Genomic DNA, 19,987 nt, shown 5'->3' with positions numbered 1-19,987 from the left:
TGGGAGACTCGCAAGAAGCTCCTGGCTTCAGATCAATATAGCTCTGACCATTGTGGCCAATTGAGGACTGAACCAGCAGATGTAAGAGCTCTCTCTCTTTCTGCCTCTCCTTCTCTGTTTAATTCTGACTTTCAAATAAATAAATAAATCTTTAAAAAACAGAATAAATAAAATGTCTTGGCTATCTGAAATTATCAAATGGCCAAAATGAGATCATTTAAGTCTAGAAGTCTACCAGAAAGTCTTATTTGTTTACAGTTTCCTATTATTAGAGAAATACATTTCAAACTAATAAGTAGAAGGAAAACTCAAATCTTCACAAAGACACACATACACACACACAAACACACACTCAGGCATTTTTTAACTTAAAATTTGTTATCTAAGAATACTTTTAAAAATGCTTTGGAAGTTTTTTTTTTTTAGTTTAAAAGTAAACTTAATTGATTCTAAATGTTATTAATGTCCATAAAAAAATGCCCCTGAGTAAAGGTCATAAATGATAACTAGAAAGAAAGGAAAAAAATAAAAATGATGGAAGGAATGGGAGGAATGGATTAAGGTGAAACCAAAAAAATTAACTAGAAAATGCAATTTTGAAAAGGTGCAAGAGATGGAATCACTGGAAATGACTATCTAAATTTTCTTTGAAAAATCATTTCCCCTATAAAATCAATAAGAATACTCTCAAAAGTTTCAATGTATACCTTTCCAGGAATCTGGAAATTACTTAAAGGCTTTCAATAACTAAGGGAATTGTTACTCAAGAAGAGTGGGAGAATTTTGTTGAAAGTAATGAAATTTGGGGCAATGGATACTTTCCTATTCAGATCTCCCTCTCCCCTCCTGCTTGGTAGTAAAAAATTTGCCTTCACTTATCCAAACATCAAAACTCCTAAATTCCAAAGTCTGAAACTTGTGTGCTCATCACAAGAGGAAAATCCCACACTAGATCTCTTGTGAAGAGTTATGGTCAAAATGCAGGCACATTACAAATATTGTATAAAATTACATTCAGGCTATGAATTTCATGTTTAGACTTGAGCCCCATCTCCATGACTTCTAATTATGAAATCTATAACTATTTCAACATCTAAAAATTGCAAAGTCCAAAATAATTTATTTTCAGATCTTTCACCTGAGGGATACTGAACTTCTATTAAAAGCCAGCAAGTACATATTCACAGTGAAAATGAGCAGCTGTGCAGACACCAGAGGAAACAGGACAGTTGTGCAGCAATGTTAACATAGAACTTCAATTATTTAACCAGCCTTCCTCTTCTCTGGAAACCCCAGTAGGGGGGCCTGTCAATATTTGACCTAAATCAATCAATTTGTTGAGAATTAGAGGCAGCAATACTTTCAACACTGAAGCTACCAGAAATGATAACATTTGGAGAAAATGTGCAGTGGACAAAAACAAATTTGAAAAGAAAAGCTGAAGAATGTGAAGTTGGTAGGGAGTGCATTTTTGTGCCCACACCAAACTCATATTTTGAATATGATATCTAATATCAAGGGTGAATGAGACATAAGAGTGAGTACACAATCCAATAGGCAAAGGCTACTCAATTAATTCACTGGTTCCAAATATGTAAGGGACATTCTGTCTAATTATTAGTTGACCACTAAGCTAACCAAGCAGAAACTTCAGTGGTCATACATAAAAACAGGCTATAGAATTAGTTCTGAAAAGTCATTAGTCATTAACCAAATAGTAATCCCCTCATATACACACACAAACTAGCATTTGAGATCATCTGAATCCTCATTTTTATTATATCAATGTCCAGTTTTGAACAGAAATATTATACAAGAAACAGAGATGGGAGAATATAATGAAAGATGCAAGTATGTCCCCCGCACAGGAAAACATCAGCCAATGGAAACTATCCCTGAGGAATTCAAGGTAGACTTACTAGACAAAGAGTTTAAATCACTTATTTAAACCATTCACAAAGAACAAAAGAAACATTATCTAAAGATAATAAAGTATGAGGTCAATGTCTCCATGCTGCTCAGAATATCAATGAAGATAGAAAATAAAGGGCATTTCAGGTTACCCAATCTATGGAAAAATGAAAAATGAATAAATAAAAATGAACAAATCCAAGGGGATCTTTGGAAACTAATCAAGTATATCATGATACACATGCATTTCCCAGAAAGGAAAAGTGACAGAAATAGAAAGTTTGAGGAGCCAGCATTGTGGCATAGTGGGTAACAATGCAACCCGCAGTGCTGGCATCCCATATGGGTGCCAGTTCGAGTCCTGGTTGCTCTACTTCTTATCTAGCTTTCTGCTATAACCTGGGAAAGCAGTAGAAGATGCCCAAGTCCTTGGGGCCCAGCACTCACATGGGAAACCCAGAAAAAGCTCCTGGTTCTTGGCTCAGATCAGCCCAGGTTCAGCCATTGCAGCCATTTGGGGAATAAACCAGCAGAAGGAAGATTCTCTCTCTCTCTCTGTCTCTCTCTCTTTGTCTCTCTGCCTTTGCCTCTCTGTAACTCTGCCCTTCAAAGAAATAAATAAATCTTTAAGAAATCAATATCATATGTTCTCCCTGATTGGTGAAAACTAACTGAGCATCAAAAAGGAAACCTGTTAAAGTGAAATGAACACTATGAGAAACGGTGACTTGTTCAGCCCTTGCCCTGACCATTGATGAACAACTTAATAAGTTATCCCTCTTAGTTTTTTTTGTTTGTTTGTTCTACTTAATACTTTTGGTTGAATACTGCAATCAATACACAGCTATTCTTAAGTGTTGAAACTTCACTGAAAAATGATCACTGTTAAATATAAGAGTGGGAATAAGAGAGGGAAGAGATGTGCAATTTGGGACATGATCAAGCTGACTTACCTCAAACGGTAGAGTTAGAAACATACCAGGGGATTCCAATACAATCCCATCAAGGTGGCATGTACCAATGCCATCACACTAGTCCCAGTGATCAATTTCTGTACACAATTGATCATAATGATAGGACTAAGAGCCAAAGGGAGCACAAAACAAGACTAGTGTCTGCAAATACTGACAGAATCAAAAAGGGAGAGAACGATCCAACATGGGAAGCAGGATACACAGCAGACTCATAAAATGGCAGATGTCCTAAACAGCACTCTGGCCTCAGAATCAGCCCTTAAGGCATGTGGATCTGGCTGAAAAGGCCATGAGAGTATTTCAGGCATGGAAAGACAAAACACTCTGGAAAAAAAAAAAGAAAGAAAAAGACCTAAATGAAAGATCTCCGCGAGTGAGATCCCAGTGGAAAGAACAGGTCATCAAAGAAGGAGGTACCTTTCTCTGAAGGGAGGAGAGAACTTCCACTTTGACTATGACCTTGTCTAAATATGATCAGAGTCGGTGAACTCAGGGGGCTTCCATAGTCTAGGTGACTCATGACAAGAGCCTAGGGTGATTACTGATGCCATAAACAAGAGTATCAATGGGTTAAGTCAACAACAGGAGTCACTGTGCACTTACTCCTCATGTAGGATCTCTGTCCTTAATATGCTGTACATTGTGATTTAATGCTATAACTAGTACTCAAACAGTATTTTTCACTTTGTGTTTCTATGTGGGTGCAAACTGTTGAAATCTTTACTTAATATATGCTAAACTGATCTTCTGTATATAAAGACAATTGAAAATGAATCTTGATGTGAATGGAAGGGTAGAGGGAGCAGGAAAGGGGAGGGTTGTGAGTGGGAGGGAAGTTATGGGTGGAAGCCATTGTACTCCATAAACTGTACTTTGGAAATTTATATTCATTAAATAAAAGTTAAAAAAAGAAATTAATGAATAAAGAAATTCATAGATTTAATAAGATTGAGGGAATTTGTTATCAGTAAATCTATCTTACAAGAATTGCTAAAAGTACTTCAAGGCAAAATGAAGGGGTATTTGATGATAGCAAATATTAACACAAAGACATAAAATGTACCACTAATAGCACAATGTAGAAAAACAAACTGTAATAATATATTTTCATTGTAACTCTTTTTTCCACCTTCCTAAAAGATAACATGTCTGTGTTGAAAAATGAAACATTAACTCCAATTATTTGCAAACTTTTCAAAAATAGATGGGAAACACTCCACTCATTCAGTGAGGCCAGCATTATCCTCATACTAAAATCAAAAAATACACTCAGGAAAACCAAGACAATATTCCCTATTTTTATAGATGAGTAATCCTCAGCAAAAATGTGAACAAACAATTCAGTAACACCTAAAAAGATACTTTATATATAACCAAATGGAATATCTTTTGAATTAAAGGAAAAGTAAACAAATGAAAATCATTCAATGTAATATACAAAAAAATAGAAAAAGAACAATAAAGGATATAAACATCTCAATAAACAAAAAACAATTTGACAAAACCCCACACTTCTTCATTATAAGAGCACCCAAAACTAGGAAAAGGATTTTTTTTTTTGACAGGCAGTTAGACAGTGAGAGAGACAGAGAGAAAGGTCTTCATTCCATTGGTTCACCCCCAAAATGGCCGCTATTGCTGGTGCACTTCCTCCTGGTGCTTCCTCCTGGTCTCCCATGTGGGTGCAGGGCCCAAGCACTTGGGCCATCCTCCACTGCCTTCTTGGGCCACATCAGAGAGCTGGACTGGAAGAGGAGCAACCGGGACAGAACTGGCACCCCAAGTGAGACTAGAACCCAGAGTACCAGCACCGCAGGTGGAGGATTAGCCTAGTGAGCCATGGTGCCAGCCTAGGAAAAGGATTTTATTAGCCTATTATGCTATAGTAAAAGTGTCTCTACTTTTTAGAGGATTATTATATTGAATTACATTTGTTTGTTACTCTGCTACATTGTAAAGTTCTTTAAAAATATTTATTTATTTCTATTTTTTGGTCCCTGATATATGGCTTTGGCTAAAATAAAACTAATGGTTAAATGAATATGACCGAACATGCAGTAACATATCAACAAATAAAGATATGCAAAAATTAAAACACAGCGTTTTGCCTGTCAGAGTGTATAAATGCATCTGCCATAAATCTTGGTACAATTCTTACTATATTTCTTTTACTTATGATATTTTGTAATAAGGAGGGGAAATAGGCAAGAAAGAACTTATGAAGAGTAGTTGCCAAAACTTCCTTGTCACTTCACCTAACTCAGTTATAGAAGTAGTGGGAAATGGACCTGGTAAATCTAATCTGAATCATTAAATGTAATTCTTAAAGAGTTAACTTTTACATGAGTGATAAGAACATTTTTCTGTACCTTCACTGTTAGTAATCGTCTGTATTATCTATTCTAAATCAAGCCTCTGTTTAAACCTCATTTTCAGTAGTGCCATTGTTCATACTCACGGTGATTTTATGATTAATCCATTGCATATGAAATAGCATAATATACATTAATTTAATATGTATTAAATGTTATTAAAATATTTGATCATCTTCATCAGTACAGAATTAATCTAAAATGTCATAATGTACTGAGATTTTCAGTGGAAATCTAAATAAATGGAAGCCTTAATGGGATAAAATGGTTAAACAATAAAATACTATTGTACTCTAATTTACATTATCGATCTGAGAAATATTGAAAAGGAAATTTAATCAAATATAGACGAATAAAATTTATAAAACACAATCTGAGGTCAGGTATATTTACTTTTAAAATATTACATGAAAGAGCAACAAAGAAAAATACTACCATCCCATTTTAGCAACAATTTTGACTCCTAAATATTGGTATTTTTCATCATCCTTAATCACAAACTTCAATCCATGAAAACCTGAGTGATAGCATCAAGTTCTAATTTCTGAAAAACATAAAATATACTCAACAGCCCAAGTAGTTTCTATCGACTATAACTCTAACCATGAGTTTCTCAGCCTACTATGAAAATATTCTGAAAGAAAAAAAAAAAAACTTCAATGAAATAAGAATAATGGAACCATTATCAGATAACATAAAATGTCCTTACAAAGTCTAACACAAAGAACACATTAAAAGAAAATTTCTTTCCATCCACTGGTTTCATGTCACATTGCACAGAAATGAGCTGCAAGAAAAATGTTCAGGTGAACCAAGAGCAATTTCTTTAAATAACTAACAAGTAGAAAACTTTGTTCTACTGTTTGGCTTAACTAGACTTTCTGCCAGTTTCTTGAATTTCTTAATTAAATTTGTTTGTATACATAAAATAAAGAACTTCAGCTCCTTCCACCATAGGGGAAGTTTTAAAAGTCTAGCAATTAGGATAATATCTGTGAAGGTAATGTAATACAACTAAGTAATCATAATTCTTTTCATTTTCATTTATTATCCCAGGTGAGGTGTTAATAATGTAACAGTATATAGCATCACAAGTAAAGGTCTTTAGATGTAAAATTATTCTGTGCTAAGTACAGACTACACACTTCTGCAATTTTTCCCATCACTGTTTATTTATAAAGTATAAATGTCTAAACATGATTTTAATACCAATACATTTAGAACAGTATGTTTAACATTGACAAAAATTTACACTAAATGAAAGGATCATAATGTTGAAATACATAATTTTTGAGATTAATGTTATTTTCCACTATCAAGACAGAATTCAAGGAAGAAAAATTTAAAATTATTCTCTTCATTAAAAAGTAATTGGAAGAATTAAAACCCTCTAATGGCTTATGAGCAGTTAAGATTTTGGAGTCATTCAACATCTTAGCTGTGAAACATTTTCAGAATTAATAAGAAAAAGTGAGGGCAGTTAACTACATATTTTGCTTTATGGGGAAAAAGAATACATTTGACACATACGGGCCCAGATCTGGAGATAAAAGTTTTTCAATCCTACCATTTGTTCTGATTTATCTTAAGTTTATTAGCAGTTTTCTTGGCAATAACTTTAACTTTTTTCATTTTCAAATATAACTCCATCTAACCTATCATGAAGAAATAAAAATTAATAATTTGTGAATATATTCTCCTATGAAAATAAACCAATATCAAAAATTCAACAAATAAGCATATTTCTCATCATAAATTATCTCCTACAACAGTTCCTCAATAATCTTGTAGCCCAAAAGAAAGAAATAGCTTACTTTATTTTTTATTTAATTGCAATTGAAATTAAGTATTCTAATATTTAGTAACTCATCCATTAGCCTTCCATTTCATTACATGTGTTTATCTGATATGCATAGCATTGTGAGAAAGTGGCCTGCTGCTTCTCCAATGACTGACCTCCCTTTCAGATAGATTAATAACATGATATAAATTCAAATGTTCTTAGAAAAATCTTAAATATAGCAAATTTATGTGATTTGGTGTTATAAGGGCAAGTATCCTAAATGTTAACTAAAATTACAACCTACTATGTTACAAATCACCTCTTACTCAGGAAAGAAAAATCAATTCTAAGATAACATATACGTTTACAATTTCATGGATACTGAAATATGACTTAACAGTGATGCCAAAAATAACTTTATATTAACATATATATAACATTATACAGGGAAGATAGGATGAGGCAAATTGATGTTTGACATTTTCAACTACTTTAAGGATGGATATACTCAAGAGGTTTTCATCTCTTTTACATTGGCAAAAACACTTTTTGTTGCAGTTAATTTTGAATCCTCAATCACTTTAAAAGATAATCTCTAGAATTAATGTTCATGACCACTTATAATAAGAACTGTATTCATCACAAGAGACAAAGAAGGACACTATGTAATGGTCAAAGGATCAATACAACAGAAAGAGGTGACTATAATTAATTTATATGCATCCAATTACAATGAATAATGTATATGCACCCAATTATGATGAAAAGTTTAAGTCAATTGGTTATAGAAGGAACATTCCTCACCACAATCAAAGCAATCTAAGACAAACCAACAGCCAACCTTTTACTGAATGGAGAATAATTGGAAGCATTCCCATTAAATCCAGAAATAAAGAGGCCCACACTTATTGCTATTTAAAATAGACCTGAAAGTTTTAACTAGAGCCATCAGGTAAGTAAAAAGAAATCAAAGGGCTACAAATAGAGAAGGAAAATGTCAAACTCTCCCTATTTGCTGATGGTATGATTCTATATATAGTAAACCCAAAAGAGCTTGTGAAGAGATGATTGGAACTCATAAACAAGTTTGGTAAAGTAGCATATAAAATCACCACACAAAATCAAGAGCCTTGGGGCTGGTGCTGTGGCACAATAGGTTAATCATCTGCCTGTGGTGCTGGCATCCCATATGGGTGCCAGTTCAAGTACCACTGCTCCTCTTCCAATCCAGCTCTCTGCTGTGGCCTGGGAAAGCAGTAGAAGATGGCCCAAGTCCTTGGGCCCCTGTACCCACGTGGGAGACCTGGAAGAAGCACCTGGCTCCTGGCTTCAAATTGGCTCAGCTCTAGCCATTGAGGTCATTTGGGGAGTTAAACAATGGAGGGAAGACCTTTCTTTCTTTGTCTCTCCCTCTCACTGTCTGTATGCAACTCTATCTCTTAAAATAAATAAAATCTTTAAAAAAAAAAATCAAGAGCTGGCCGGTGCCGTGGCTTAATAGGCTAATCCTCCACCTGTGGCACTGGCACACTGGGTTCTAGTTTCATTCAGGGTGCTGGATTCTGTGTAGGCTGCTCCTCTTCCAGCCCAGCTCTCATCTGTGGCCCGGGATGCAGTGGAGGATGGCTCAGGTCATTGGGCCCTGCACTCGCATGGGAGACTAGGAGAAGCACCTGGCTCCTGGCTTTGGATCAGCATGGTGCACTGGCCACAGTGCTCCGGTTGCAGCAGCCATTGGGGGGTGAACCAATGGAAAAGGAAGGCCTGTCTCTCTCTCTCTCACTGTCCACTCTGCCTGTCAAAAAAAAAAAAAGAGCCTTTGTATGTGATTGCATGAGAAGGCCATGCCAAGATGGCCACTGGTAAGTGAGTGTCAGTTACTCAGGAATGGCTTTGAAACCCACCTGTCAAACGGAGCCTGCCTGGCAACAGGCTGTGATTGGTTGGGGCATAGACAGCCCCTTGACCAGATTGGCTGGTCTCAGCTATATAAGCAACTATAGCAACTGAAATAAAGGAGTCCGCAGGCTGCTTGCCTCAAGCCTGCTTTCACCTGACTCCCCAGGGTATGTGTGGTGACTCCACACCTCTTGCCTCCACCACACTCCTCCTCTCAGAAACGAATCCACTGCAATATCGTTGAGAAATCAACTGCAACATTTGTATACATAGACAATGCTATAAGTTAGAAAGAACTTCTAAGTTCAATCCCTTTCACAGTAGCTACAAAAAAAAAAAAAAAAAAAACACCTTGGAATAAATTTAACCAAGGGTGCCAATGATCTCTGTGATGAAAATTACAAAAAAATTAAAGAAAGAAATAGAAGACATAAAAAGTGGAAACATCTTCCATGTTCATGGATGGAAGCATCAACCTTGTCAATATGTTCATACTATTGCAAGCAGTTTATAAATTCAATGTGATTTTCAACCAGACTACCAGTAACATTCTCAGATCTAGAAAAATGATGGTAACATTCATACGGAAACACAAAAAATCCCAAATAGCTAAAGTAATATACAACAAAAAACAAAGTGGGAGGAATCACAATACCAGACCTCAAAACATACTACAGGGCAGGTATAATCAAGACAGCCTGACAATGGCACAAAAACAGCCATGTAGACCAATGGAGCAGAACACAAACCCCAGAAATAAATCCATACATCTACAACCAACTTATCTTTGACAAAGAAGCAAACATCAACTCCTGAAGCCAAGACAGTCTTTTCAACATATGGTGTTGGGAAAACTCAATTTCCACATGCAGAAGTATGAAACAAAACCTTATGCCTTACACAAAAATCCACTCAAAATGGATCAGAGACCTAAATCTATAAGGTGATACCATCAAATTACTAGAGAACTTTGGGGAAATGCTGCAAGGTATTGGCATAGGGAAAGGTTTCTTAGGCCCCCAGAAGCACAGGCAATCAAAGCCAAAATTAACATGTGGGTTACATCAAACTGAGAAGCGTCTGCACTGCAAAAGAAGCACTCGATAAAAAAAAAAGACACAACCAACAGAATGGGAGAAAATATTTGCAAACAAAGCAATTGACAAAGGATTAACTTCCCAAATCTATAGAGAGCTCAAGAAACTCAACAATAACAAAATAAATAATCCAATTAAGAAATGGGCAAATGAACTAAAGAATTTTTGAATTTCAAGAGAGGAAATTCAAATGGCTAATAGACAAATGAAAAAATGTTCAGGCTTGCTAGCCATCAGGGAAATGCAAATCAAAACCAGATATGGTTTCACCTCACTCTTGGTAGAATAACTAGCATGCAGAAATCAACAAACAACAAATGCTGGCAAGAATGTGGGGAAAAGTGTCCCTTAATCCATTGTTGGTGGGAATGAAAACCAGTACTGCCACTTTGGAAGACAGTATGGAGATAGCTCAGAAAGATGAATATAGACCTACCATATGACCTATTCACCCTACTCCTGGGAATTTATCCAAAGGAAATTAAATCATATGAAAGAGTTCTCTGTACACTCATGTTCATTTCAGCTAAATTTTAAGTAGCTAAAATAGAGAATCAACCCAGATGTCCATCAACTCAAGACTGGATAAAGAATTATGGTATACATACATTATGGAATACTACACAGTGGTAAAAAAATAATAAAATCTTGTCATTTGAAACAAAATGGATGCAACTGGAAACCATTATACTTAGTGAAATAAGCCAATCACAAAAGGACAAATACCATATGGTCTTTCTAATCTATGTTAACTAACAGAATACTTAAAATGTTTTCTATAGGAGTGAAACTGACACTTTGAGAAATGATAATTTTGAACAGCGTGTGCCTTGACTACTGGGGAACAAGCTTTTTTGTTTTTGTTCTTTACTTCTTTCTTCATACTAAACAGTGAACTTTCTACTTAGTATAGGGACAGTCTTATGAGTATAAAAATTAACTGAAAATTGATTTCTGTAAAAAATTAGAATGGCTGGTGCTTGGTGTAGCAAGTAAGCCACCACCTGCAGTGCCATTCCATATGGGTACTGGTTTGAATCTCAGAAGTTCCACTTCCAATCCAGCTCTCTGGTATGGCCTTGGAGAGCAATAGAGGATGGCTCAATTCCTTGGTCCCCTGCACCCATGTGGGAGACCTGGAATAAGCTCCTGCTCCTTGCTTGTTGCTTCAGATTTATGTAGCTCTAACTTTTGCATCCATCTGGAGGGTGAACAAGCAGATGGAAAGTCTCTCTCTCTCTCTCTCTCTGCCTTTGCCTCTCTGTAACTCTGTGTTTCAAATAAATAAATAAATCTTTTGAAAATAATAACGGCATTGGGGCTGGCAATGTGGTGTAGTGAGTAAAGCCTCCACCTGCTGTGCCAGCATCCCATATGGGCACTGCTTTGAATCCCAGCTGCTCCACTTCCAATCCAGTTATCTGCTATGGCCTTGTAAAGCAGTATAAGATGGCCTGAGTCATTTGGCCCCTGCACCCACATGGAAAGACCTGGAGGAAGCTCCTAGCTCTGGGCTTCAATTGGCACAGCTGTAGCCATTGCAGCCAACTGGGGAGTGAATCAGTGGATGGTAGACCTCTCTTTCTGCCTTTCCTTCTCTCTGTGTGTAACTCTTTCAAATAAATAAATCTTTTAAAAAAGGGCTCAGCACTGTTCATCAAGACTACAATTCTTATTACCTCACAATTGTAAAAATGGATATTATCAAAAGAAAAAAGGGGCTGGTGCTGTGGCTCACTTGGTTAATCCTCCACCTGTGGTGCCAGCATCCCACATGAGGGTTGGGTTCTAGTACCAGTTGCTTCTCTTCCAGTCCAGCTCTCTGCTGTGGCCCGGGAAGTCAGTGGAGGATGGCTCAAGTGCTTGGGCCCCTGCACCCGCATGGGATTCTAAGAAGAAGCACAAAATGGCTCCTAGCTTTGGATCAGCACAGCGCTGGGCATGGTGACCATTTGGGGAGTGAACCAATGGAAGGAAGACCTTTCTCTCTGTCTCTCTCTCTTGCTGTCTCTACCTCTACCTGTCAAATAAATAAAATAAAAAGAATAAGAAGAAAGATAACAAGTATTGAACCAGATGTGGAGAAAATGGAACGCATAAATTGTAGGTATGTAAACTGGTACATCCACTATGGAAAACACTATTGAGGTGCTTCTAAAAATGGAACAAATGACAAAGCAATCCCACTAATGGATTTGTATCCAAAAGAAATAAAATCACTATCTCAAAGATACATCTGTACATCCATGTTCATGTAAACATTGTTCACAGAACAAAATACGGAAATAACTGCATTGTCTGTCAACACATGAAAAGAGAAAAAATGATACACACAAAAAATGGGATGACATTCAACCTTAAAAAAGAAATTCTGACATTTTGTCACAACATGGATCCTAAAGTATGAATGTGGACATTGGGCTTCTTGACATAACACAGAAAAATATAAATGCCACTTATTTGTGGAATCCATGAAACTCAATCATAAGCACAGACTATATTACAGGTTGCCAGGGGCTAAGAGTGAAAGGATGGTGCAGATCTAACTGTTGCAACCAACTGGGGAGTGAACCCATGGATGGAAGACCTCTCTCTCTCTCTGCCTCTCCTTCCCTCTATGTATAACTCTGACATTCCAATAAATAAATTTTTAAAAAATTATAATGGGAAAGGAAGAGGGGGGAGGCAGAAAGGTGGGAGTATGGGTGGGAGGGAGGTGGGAGGAAGAACATCACATTCCCAAATCTGTATATATTAAATGCATGAAGTTGTATTCCTTAAATAAAAATAAATAAATAAGTAAATAAAACCTAATCATGCACATGTGAGCTGCAGCAGCCTTATTCACGTTAATAAGATGGCACTTTCTTCCTGCTAGTCACCAGTCACCCTTGTGGGGGAGTGGGAGGAAATCAGTGTGCTCTCCTGTCACAGGGTAAGGTGGGAAAACTGCCCCTCACTATCTCACCAGGCCTGACTCAACGTCAATGCTGTCCACATGGTTCTCCCTCAGCAAAATCACCAGTGACACAGGATGTCACAGATAGAGCTCACCTAGCTCCAAGAAGATGTTGTCTCCTCCAGATCCAGCTGCAAGAGTCTCCCCATGGTGTCCCCACCCACTGTTATGCATTTGTACTGTCCATGCTCCACAGAGTCTTCCTACTTTCCATAGGATTTCCACTGCAAACTTCTCTTAAACTCTGTCCTGGAAATGCAGTTACTTCACCCTGTGGTCAAAATCAGCACATCTTATCTCTATTCAGCCATCTTGGACCTCCCATTCTGCTGTATTAAGTTCAGAAGTAATCTCAAATGGATTACACCTAAAAATCTTCAGTGAATGAGCCATGAATTTGTGTCAGGCACTGAGATTGGTAAATGTTACTTAACATCATTGAATTTTCACTAACACTCTATATGTTTCTGTTATCCTGATTTTTGAAACAGATGATGAAGATTAGAAAGTGACATGATATTGTCTGGAAGCACTCAAGATGTCATTAACAGAACTGGAATTCGAATATAGGTATATCTGCTATTGAAGTCCAGATACTTGGACAATAATGTTTTGTTCATATGGTTAATGGGTTTTCATTTTATCTAGGTACACTTGGAAGATTTCCAAAGAGATTATCTACTTGCTACCTACATATTAACTTGCTACATAGTTATAATGCTGCGATTAAAATAAATCCAACTTTAGAGTAAATTAAATGAGTCTATATGAGTCAATTCTTAGGTAGGAAGTATTAGCATGGGAAAGAATACAGGTATTCAGAATATAGTTTAAAAGTTTAAATTAATTGATGAATGAATGATTCATGGGGATATGGTTTAGGTTTTGAATTTTATACATAATTTTAAAAGAAATTTTAGCTACATGCTTATCTATAATACAGGTAGTGGTAGAATGCTATTTTTTAAATATTCTTCTTTTATATAAGAGTAAAATACCATTTTAATGAAAACATGGGAGACAGAAAAGTCAAAAAGAACCATTAGGGGCCAGTGCTGTTGAGTGGGTTAAAGCCCCAGCCTGCAGTGCTGGCATCACTTAAGGGCACCAATTCAAGTCCTAGCTGCTCCACTTCTAATCCAACTCCCTGCTAATGTGCTTGGGAAATCAATGAAGGATTCTTGGGGGTTTTCCTATTAGAGGAGATGGATCAGGTAAAGGGAGTAAAGGTGTTATCATTTCCTTAGTGATAGAACACAATAGAACTTAGAACCCTGGTGACCAGGCAGCCACATTTCAAGTGATAGTCACCATTCAGCTAACTTGGTCAGAGACAATTTTAACAATAAGATATTCTCATGCTCAGCAGTACTTACAGTGGTTGTGGGCTGAGGAGGCCATGGGTTCTGATCTGTCTTTAGATATTAGTTTAGGTCACCATCCCTCTCATGCCAGTTTCCATCTTGCAGTAGGATGACACAGCTGACAGGAGGAGCTATGCTAGAAATGAGAATGAGCCAGCTCAGTCACATGAAGAGAGAGTCATGTCATGCCACAGCAGAGTGAGCAGAGGGGACTGAAGAAGTGAATTTACAGTTATGATAGTGTGAAAATACAGGGAATTATAATGGGAAACAAACTATGCTCTTCTTTGTTACATTGTAACTTTTCATTTGTTAAACTTATATACAGATCTGATATTATTAAACATGTAACTTCATTTTGAAAAAAATATTAAAAATTTAATAAAAATTCTTGCTGAAGGTGATGTTCATCCCAAATAAACTTAAGAAATGTCAGTGTATTATATAATGTCTCAATAAAGATAAAACAAAATATTATGTGCCATTATAGTAATAAAATGTCAATCTTCAAACTCAAAAGATAATTATGATTTATAAAGTTACTGTTAATGTTCATATTTCAATTATAATTTTAATGAATATCTTATACTTCTACATATTTTAGTCTATAAAATTTTCTAACATACATTTTGAGTTAGTCACTTATCTGAATAGAAGTTAGTTATAACATTATTTCTACCATTATGATTAAGTATTATATTATGAAACATTAGTGCATTTTCTATACTTTGCAAGAACTTTAATAATTATCTAATGAATTATCAAGGCAGGTTGGTCTTTCAAAAACATTTTTTTTTGGCAAGAAAATGCTGTAGTATCTTTTTACCCAGAATGCCAACATCCAAAATTGTCCTAAAAGGTTTAAACTCCATTTCTTTGTGGAGACCTATTAAGCACTTGAGAGAATATTTTAAACAAATCTTAATTCCTCTGCTTCATTTCATCTTTGGTGTTTTTCAAAGAAATTTCCTTTCATTTGTGTTTATTCTCAATAGGCTTGCTGCTTTCTAAATGGTGATGGGAAACATTTTCAAACTGCACTTATCTATTTTGTAAGTCTTCAATATCAAATTTTGTATCGAAATGTCTCTTTTCTACCTCCTACATTTCTTACTGAACAATTTTTTAAAACAGTTTCCTTAACTGATTTTTCTTACCTGTATGCCCCATATTACAATTTTTTCCTAAATTGAATGGTATTCTAGATGAAAACTTAGCTTATTTTTCTGACTTGTGAAAGAGTTGAAAGGAGGAGCTACCTAAAACATTCTGTTTCTAGCTCTATAATATACTAAGGTTTTGAATCAAACTATTTTTCCAGATTGAAATTGCAACATTTGAGAAGCAACATAGTCTTACTAAAATTTATACCCTCTGTTACCATTTAGAAAACAGTTTATTTAACTGTATGTTTTTCTTTGGTGATTCCTATATATAAAAAAATAATAAAAATTGAAATAACACAAATATGCAATATGCACTGATTTCTGTTTCTAAAATCGTAATTGGTAACACATATGGCCAGTGTCTAAAGTCATGAAAACACAGTTTTGCTGCAGCTATTAAATTCCCAAAGAAACTGCCTAGGACAGAGTGACATGTACTTCAGTGATAAAGAGAGGCACAGAGAATTTAGGGAAACTTATTAGGCACAAGGTCTTCAGCCTCCTGAAGTTCCAGATCTGAATTTTTACTTCTGGAAATGTTGCCTGCTGTCACCAGGGCCCACCCATTTTGGAAGCAAGGAAGGCCATCGCTCAGAAGCGAGGACCCAACATAGGCACTGACTATTGGAGGCCGTTTGGTCTTCCGTGCGCATCCACAGTGACTGCCCTCTGCAGGTGTGCATCTACTTCCGTTTAACCTCGTTGCTTGGCTACAGTCACTGTGAGTTAATTCTGTGGGAACAGGAAGCCTGTGTGCTGGGACATTGAGGCCAGGGCTTGCTCCTCTCCTGGGCTTGCCTCAGGATTCCCATGCTGGGAAAAGCCGCTAGAAGGATCAGCTGTGAAGGAGGTCTTACCTCCCCATTGAAGAGGGTGCGTGTCTCTTGAGCTCCTCCGCTGGGTGAGAGATGGCGAACGGGATAAAATCACAGCCCAGCTACCTCTTCCCGACAAGGATAAGGCTGCCAGCGTGAGTGAGGAAGTCTGAGGGCAGCAGCTCCGCTGCTCAGGGACAGTGGCCGAGGCCGCCCTCCTGTGACCAGGAACACTGGGCGCCCAGCTCCCACAGGCCCTCCTCCCCTGAGAGGCAGAAGCACCCTGGCTGCCTTTCAGAGCAGCAGAAGCAAAGCCTACACCTCAGTCTGTGTCCAAGTTAATCATAATCCCTTGTATAGACTTCACTGACAGGTGAGAAGTGATTGAATAAAATTGATTGTTTCCCTTAGTTTAATTACATGTTTCATTTTATATGCTGTATACATTACAGGGAATTCATGTGGAGAGAAATAACTTACAGTTTAGACTAAAGTATCCACAACTCAGGGTCCAGAACTTGCTTCTGAGTAAAGATTCAAGGAAGAACAGACAAAAATTGAAAGGAGCAAATAAAATTAAGAAGCTAAAATGTGAAAATAAAATACAAAAAGGGTATGGTAAAATTAAAAATTAGAATGGTTAAAATACTATCTGTTTAAATAGAATATCTGCATTTGAAAATCAATTTGTAATTTAATGTTTTTCCTAGTGATAGTTTCTAGGTAACTAAAAGTGCAATAATGTTATACAATGGGGATTAAACTAGAAAGAGAGATATTCAGGGACAAAGAAAATTATGCCACTCATACTAACTGAACATATGATTGAATTTAGATTCAGCTTTCTGATTGTCAAAGCAAAAGGAAAAACATAAAGTTATTCATAATGTTTGATAGAAAGAAATAAAAGTTTGATATTTTTAAAATTCATTTTTTATTTGAAAGGCAGAGAAAGAGAGACTGAGATATCTCGTCTACCCATTAATACACTTTCCAAATGCCTGCAACATCCAGTTATGAACTAAGACAAAGCCAGAAGCCAGGAACTCAGTCTGAGTCCCCCACAGCAGTGGCAGGGATTCAAGTACTTGGACCACAATTTGTCATTCAGGAAACAGAAAACAGAAGTGGACCCCAGGATTTGAACCCAGGTGCTCTAATATGGGATAGAATTATACCAAGTGGTGTCTTAGCCACTAAGCCAAATGCCCACCCTTAAAGATATTTTCAATAAAGACAAGCATCTCTGGGTACTGAAAACTATTTGTAAAATATTTAGTTTCGTTGCAGGACATCCCATGAAATGATTATTATTAAGCAGTATAAATTTGCTAAATTTATTTTAGTCCTCACAACAAAATTCTATGATTTGCATAACATATTATGTGTCTTTTAAAGGATGGCCAACTGGCTTCTCTCAACCAAGTGATATATTGCAAGAGAGTAAGGTAGGGGCTAGTGTGGCACAGTGGATTAAGCCACCACTTGGGATTCCCACATTAGTATTGGAGTGCTGATTCATGTCCTGGCAACCCAACTTCCAATCCATCTTTCTGCCAAAGCACCCTGTGAAGCCGCAGATGATGGACCAATTGGGCTTCTTCCTACCACATGGGAGTCACAGATGGAGTTCCTAGCTCAATCGTCCTTCTCCTGATTGTGGTTTGTCCAACCTTGAAATGTGTGCTAATTTACGGAGTATATCAGCAGAAAAAAGATGTCTCTATTTCTTTTCTCTGTCTTGCTCTGCTTTTCAAGTAGATGAAAATAAACAGTCTTTTTTCAAAAACAAAAATATAAATTTGAAATAGAAAAGGAAAAATGAAAAATCTTTTGTATTGCAAAGGGATTTAGTTTGAAAGAGTGATTAAGACATTATCATTTGACAAGAAATTGGCTCTATTAACAAGTACTCCTGGCTTTCCTCATAAAAAAGAATTAGTTCTTCTGTACTTTTAAGAATACAGTACTAGAATTTTTAAAAGTTACAACTAGAATAATTTTTACAGATGTCCATGCTATCACTCAGTCACCTGAAGCAACCTGAGAGGATTGAGTGGCCTTATTCTAAAATTTCTGTATTGCTATTTTTGAAATATTCATTTTTTTGTTTGAAAGACAGAGTTACAGAGAAAGATAGAGTGAGAGAGAGAGACAGAAGTCTTTCATCTGCTGGTTCACTCCCCAGTTGACTGCAATGGCCAGAGCTGAGCTGATTTGAAGCCAGGAACCAGAAGCTTCTTCTGGGTCTCCCACATGAGTGGGTGCAGGGGACCAAGAACCTGGGCCACTTTCTACTGCTTTCCCAGGCCATAGCAGAGAGCTGGATTGGAAGTGGAGCAGCCAGGACATGAACTGGCACCCATATGGGATGTCGGTGCTGCAGGCCGCAGCTTTAACCCACTGCGCCCCAGTGCTGGCCCCCTATATTGCTTAATGAACAACTTGAAATTAATTGTAAACATAATTCCAATGCATGAATATATGACATTTTTACATATCCTGTAATTCTAAGAATATCTTCATACACTGCTTAGCACTGCTTATCAAGCACTAATATGTTACAGTGCTATCTCAGAAATATACCTTAAAATTAAATTGAATTGAAAATATTATATACTGTAACTCTCAACCCAGGAGTTACTAGAATTCCCAGGGTACTATTCTCAGTAAGGGTGACATTCCTAGTCTTTTTGTTGATTCGACTCTCTCCTATGTCTTTACCCAAGTTCAGGTTACTACTACGTACCCCTAGGATTACTGCAGTAATCTTTGAACTGTGTTCCCTGCAACCCTGCATCCTGAAACCTTGTTCAGACTTTTGGATATTCTCTGATATTTTCCCAAAAAGTTTAGACCTGATATGTTACCCCCTGGGTTAAAATCCGACCATGAAGGCCAGCATGTGGCTAGGCAGATTAAGCTACTGTTGTGATGCTGACACTTCATACTAGCGTGCCTGTTCAGGTCACCATTATTCTGCTTCCAACACAGCCCCCTGCTTATGTGCCTGAAAAGGCAGAGAATGATGGGCCAAGTAGCTGGACCCCTGCCAACCATGTGGGAATCAACTCAGAGGGAATCCCAGGCTAATGGCTTTTGCCCATCTCAGCTCTGTCCATTGAGGTCCTTTGGGGAATGAACAAGTGGATAGATTGATCTCTTTGTTGCTTCTCCCTCACTCTGTCATTCCACCTTCCAAAAAATGTTAAAAAGCTTTAAATTTAAAAAAATTTGTTTTTGATATAATATATAGAACTAGGAATTTATCCCTTTATTTAAGATTTAGCATGCATTTATTCAATATGGTTCTTTCTATTTCTGTGATATCAGCTATAATATCTCCTTCTCTATATACAATTTTATTTTATTTTATCTATTTCTATTTGTTAATGTATATAAAATTTTATGTATTAGGTTTATCTTCTTTAAAAATAAGAGTTTTTGGTTTTGTTGATCTTTTATAATATTTTTCTAGTTTCAATTTTTTTTCATAGCCACATCTTGTTTATTCTGTTTCACAGTTTTTTTTTTTTTTTTTTTTTTTTTTAACAAAGAGAGAAGCATAGCCATGGGGACATAAAATTTTAAATGAACTAATACTAACATTGAGCAGGAGGAGGTGACATTCTTGCCCAGTAAACTTA

The sequence above is a fragment of the Oryctolagus cuniculus genome, chromosome Y, assembly GCF_051225735.1.
Source record: "Oryctolagus cuniculus isolate XC-2025 breed Fujian yellow rabbit chromosome Y, ASM5122573v1, whole genome shotgun sequence".
Taxonomy (NCBI): Eukaryota; Metazoa; Chordata; class Mammalia; order Lagomorpha; family Leporidae; genus Oryctolagus; species Oryctolagus cuniculus.
The sequence above is the reverse complement of the archived record's forward strand: the minus strand, read 5'-3'. Positions refer to the sequence as shown.